Source organism: Octopus bimaculoides, chromosome 2 (genome assembly GCF_001194135.2).
Source record: "Octopus bimaculoides isolate UCB-OBI-ISO-001 chromosome 2, ASM119413v2, whole genome shotgun sequence".
NCBI classification, from domain to species: domain Eukaryota; kingdom Metazoa; phylum Mollusca; class Cephalopoda; order Octopoda; family Octopodidae; genus Octopus; species Octopus bimaculoides.
Genome location: NC_068982.1, coordinates 63,776,753 through 63,781,922, shown reverse-complemented (window position 1 = coordinate 63,781,922; position 5,170 = coordinate 63,776,753). Strand labels below are relative to the sequence as shown.

At 37.7% G+C, this 5,170-nt stretch overlaps 1 long non-coding RNA gene across 9 annotated transcripts in view; it reads right to left on the bottom strand.

The window, feature by feature from the left end:
• LOC128251095 (uncharacterized) overlaps positions 1-5,170 on the bottom strand; it is a 77,796-nt gene that overhangs the window by 3,165 nt on the left and 69,461 nt on the right. For 8 of the 9 annotated variants that reach the window (XR_008266963.1, XR_008266962.1, XR_008266968.1 and 5 more), the window contains one exon: positions 3,067-4,220. This is a non-coding gene — a long non-coding RNA (uncharacterized LOC128251095). The remainder of the gene's footprint in view (positions 1-3,066; positions 4,221-5,170) is intronic. The other variant, XR_008266965.1, reaches the window with a different exon arrangement.

The following is a 5,170-nucleotide window of genomic DNA, read 5'->3' as shown; positions in this document are numbered from 1 at the left end:
GAGAGAGAGAGAGAGAGAGAGAGAGAGAGAGAGAGAGAGAGAGAGAGAGAGTGAGAGAGAGACTCAAGATTTTGGAGAGACTCAAGAGAATTATTTAGGAGGATGAAAAATGCTTCTTTTTGAGAAGTAGAGAGAAAGAAGATAATACTGCGTTGGTGGTCTCTTATCAAAAGAGACCAAAAGGAACAGGTGTAGTTTAGAAGGCGAGATAGCTTGTGAGTGGGTGGACGAAGTATGAAATCTTTTTTTACAGTACAGTACTGTCTCGTTACTATCTAGTATTCGAGGGTAAGTTTCATCAGATGTTGTAAGCCTTGAATTCTCATGCAGGAATCCAGTTTGAAGTCTTAAGGCATCGTATTTTTGTTGTGTGTGATATGGAAGGACAAGTGAAGCACAAAATGGGAAGTGCTTCGACTGTTCGGCTCACTTGAAGTACGAGAGAGTGTGAGACATAAGGTGTGTTGTGGGGTGTGTGAATATGTTGGGTAGTTACGATGAAGCAGTGGTTGATGACTGGTTTAATGCGGAAAGCGGTATAAGATGATGTATAAGATAGATGAGAAAGAGATCAAGGGTGTTTTCGGTATTTGAGTGTCAACCTGGGATGCATACAGAGGAGGTGAAATGTGGAAGAAAATTGATGATTATAAAAGACTCGACTTTTTCATTGGCATAATAGGCGGCATCAATGAGTAATAAGTTCACAAGGAGCTGGGAATGCTGAAGCCATAGTTATCTGTGCCCTCAACGTTCTCAGTGACTTCAACATTCTCATCTCTTAGAGAGAGTCGAAGTAAGATATATTACCCTAATCAAGAGATATTGTCGAAGAGATACAGATGGTTTGTTAAGTTAAATCGGGTATCAACATGGGCGTAACTTAAAAATGAAAGACTTCTACGTAGTATATAACACGACTACATTATACTAGAAGGTTAATAGAGGATTAATAGGACTTGAAGGACGGATGTGATTAATTATTCATAGTAGTATTGTTGTTGTTGGCACTCCGTCGCTTACGACGTCGAGGGTTCCGGTTGATCTGATCAACGGAACAGCCTGCTCGTGAAATTAACGTGCAAGTGGCTGAGCACTCCACAGATACGTGTTCTCTTAACGTAGTTCTCGGGGATGTTCAGCGTGACACAGTGTGACAAGGCTGACCCTTTGAATTACAGGCACAACAGAAACAGGAAGTAAGAGAAAGTTGTGGTGAAAGTGTACAGCAGGGTTCGCCACCATCCCCTGCCGGAGCCTCATGGAGCTTTAGGTGTTTTCGCTCAATAAACACTCACAACGCCCGGTCTGGGAATCGAAACCGCGATCCTATGACCGCGAGTCCGCTGCCCTAACCACTGGGCCATTGTGCCTCCACAGTAGAAGTACTAGTTGTAGCAGTAATAGCAGTAGTAATAACATTAGTATCAGTAGAGTTGTTAATGGTAATAGTAGTTGTAGTAGTAGCAGAAGCAGCAGCTGCAGTAGTAGCAGTATAGAAGCAGCAATAGAAGCAGTAGTAGTAATTGTAGCGGTAGTTGTAGCAGTAGTTGTAGTAGTTGTAGCAGTAGCAGTAGAGTCAATGACTATAGCAGTAATAACCGCGGTGGCAGCATCAGTGCAATCACTAGCAGTAGGTCTGGCAGCAGCTGGAGTAGTAGCAAGACCAGCTGTAGCAATAGTAGCAGTAGCAATAGTAGCAGTAGTAATAGTAGCAGTAGCAATAGTAGCAGTAGCAATAGTAGCAGATTCCCTCTAAACGACATTCTCGAAAACTATATTCTGACCTAAGCTTATCAAAGCCATCTAATCCCCTCTTTAGAGAGGTGACGATCACTCAAGTTCAGACCAACTTATTCGTGAATCAGGTAATCCGGTCTTTTTTTAGTTTTTCACTTTCAAAATGAAACATTCAGTTTCCACTAACTGAGTCCTTGCTTATGCGCCTTAAGGTGACCTTGTTTCTGCAGCCACGTTATCCCTAAACTCCACATTTATTTACAACAATAGCAACAACAATGATACAAATAACAAGACTATATGGAACTTCCGGATTTTCTAAGGTTATCGTTGATGCAAAACTGCATTATATTGGTGATGTACCCTTTGAAGGACATTAATAGGAGAGGACGAAAACTTTCAGGATTAAATTAATACAAAAGTAGTATTACCTCCCTAAAGCGTTCAAAAGCAGAAGCACAGACTGAAGTAAGCCACTAGAAATAGGAAAAGTAAATTCACTAGAGCCTTGAAAACACCTTGGGATGTATTGAAATTTCCACCAGAAATATACCGTGCAAATGAAAATGGATTTCCACCAAGGTTACTATACAGTGTTTTGAAAACAATTTAGAGTCAGAAGCCAGAGCAGACTACACATTTGCTGGTTTAACGAAAAAGTGAACTGGAAAATTTTCATTCTGGACAACCGCTCAGCTCATTCATAGCTGAAATCTTGTCAGAACAATATATTTACGCTAAACTTTATGTCCCTTATTCAAAGTGAAAAGCAAGGAATTCTGCTTCATGAAGGGGAAGTATCCTTACTTTTCGCGAGAAGTATGTTGGATGTGGTTAGCAAGTGTTGGCAAGCTTATAAAAACATTTATTGAAGCATACAACATGAAAGACAAACTCTGCATCGTTCCTAGTGGTTGGCATCATTTTAGACTATTAACACTGGTCAGCATAAATTACGGCCTGTCTTGATGTTTGAGAATTTACGTAACGGAAATTTGAAAGATTTTATAGGATTTCATGTAATAAAAGAGAAAGAACGTATTAATGAGTTGTTTCCGTATCACAAATCTTTTAGGGGATCTGATGCCAAGAATTAAGCAAGTAGACTTAAAGAAGAAAATTTGGTTGTCTGGATGAATGCTAATGAGAAAACGCCCGTTGCGTATCACTGTACTGACTCTGAAATTGTATATATTGTTTCGAATTCTGGCAAAAGCAATGAAAATGGTGAGGAAGATAGTGATGAGAATAAAGTAGATGTCGGTGAAAGGTTTAGCATTGATGAGTGAACTGAGATGTTTGAAAATATCTCAGAAACGCAATAACCTTGTTGGACGAAATAGATACTTGTCGAGATGAATAATTCCAAGGTGCTTCAAGTAACTTTGGAAATCACCTTCCTAAGTTTTCATCCAATATTTACTATTATCATCATCATATACTTCATCGTCGTCGTCGTCGTCATCATCGTCGTCATCATCATCATCATCATCATAATCATCATCATCATCATCATCATCATCATCATCATCATCTTCACTACCGCCACCGCTGCCGCCACCGCTGCCGCCACCGCTGCCGCCACCGCTGCCGCCACCGCTGCCGCCACCGCTGCCGCCACCGCTGCCGCCACTGCTGCCGCCGTCACCGTCGCCGTCGCCGCCGCCATCAATTCATGTGTCCATGTAAAGCTGGTAAGCCATGACAAACTGAAGAAAGTATATAAACCCGCCTAGGCAAAAAGAAACTGCAAAGAAATATGTACAGATAAAGAATAGTCAAATGTTTTTGTTATATATGTTAAAACTTTCCGTAGTTTTCCTGAATTCGATTATTTTGTATTTGGTTGGCTGATCAAAATAAAAATGCGCCTCTACCATTAAATAGCCTTTTAAGACTAGTTTTAAAAATATACTGAAATAAATAATGTCATAGTAACCATTAGCGAGAACATATATTTAACGTGTATGGTTTGTGTATTTGCCGATAGGATAAGATTTGGCGTGGCGGAGATTACTCTCTCAGAGCACCAGGTGTTAAAACGAATGTGAGTAATGGACAGGCCTAAAAGCAAATACACAAACATATACGTTAAGTATATGTGGTCAACAATGTTTATTAAACTAGTGCTGCTTCTAATTCATACTTGAATATCATAATAGTTCCGAATACTCTCCTCAAGAACGCAAAAGTGATTTCAGACACCCTGTTTTGCCAGCTCGCCACCATAGCATCCTAAAGTATTGGGTTCAAATTTTTGGCACAAGGCCAACAATTTCGGGGGATGAAGTAAGTGTACTACATCGACCCTCGTACTGAACTGGTACTTATTTTATCGACTCCGAAAGTAAGCATAAAGACGGACGGAATGCCGCTAAGATTCTGCCACTTCACCGTTTTAGCATCTTGAAATATTTACAATTGATTTTCTATGCAAGTAGATTCCTTTTTGTTAGGCGATGAATTATTGGTTCATCAATCTGTTAAAATAGAAAAAAGAAAATGAAAATTAAGAATCGATATATACATAATAATAATAATAATAATAATAATAATAATAATAATAATAATAATAATAATAATAATAATAATAATAGTAATAGTAATAATAATAATAATAATAATAATAATAATAATAATAATAATAATAATAATGATGATGATAATAATAATAATAATAATAATAATAATAATAATAATAATAATAATAATAATAATAATAATAAAGAATAATAAAGAATAATAATAATACGGTACTGATAATCACCAGGACTGTGGAGAAAGTGGTGCTCTTGGCAAATAGTTTGAGAATGAAATTTTGAACTGCACTTGGTGCCATCTTGCTAACACCTTTTATAACCTCGTAACAGCTTCTATTTTCCACCCACAAACTATATATCTACTGTAGATTATACAAGAAAGGGAAACCTGAGTTTCATTGCGCTGAATATTGATATTTAAAGAAGAAGGAACTTGAAGATATGTGAAACAGTCAATTAGCAACAACTACTTTCTCGAAATCCGAAGAACCAAAGGCTTGTAAGCCATAAAAAAAAATCACGGTTTGTTTAGTCACAGATTTTCAGATGAATATCCCCTGTAATTATACTATTTTGGGTATACCTTTATTCATGTCTCTATTTTTTCCGTGCATAATGGAAAAGCCAAGGACAATGGTAAAACGTTGAAAACAACTTCATTTTCAGAACTGTAGTATTATGTAAAATTTCACATCGGAAAAACAGTGCATCTTTTAAAAAGGATGTAATTATCTCACTGGAACGAACAACATTATCCTTGAAAACGTAATAAGAAACGAGCAAAGAAGACACATTGTATATAATTGACCTGTATCTAAGGAATAAACATAACAACTCTCTCTCTCTCTCTCTCTCTCTCTCTCTCTCTCTCTCTCTCTCTCTCTCTCTCT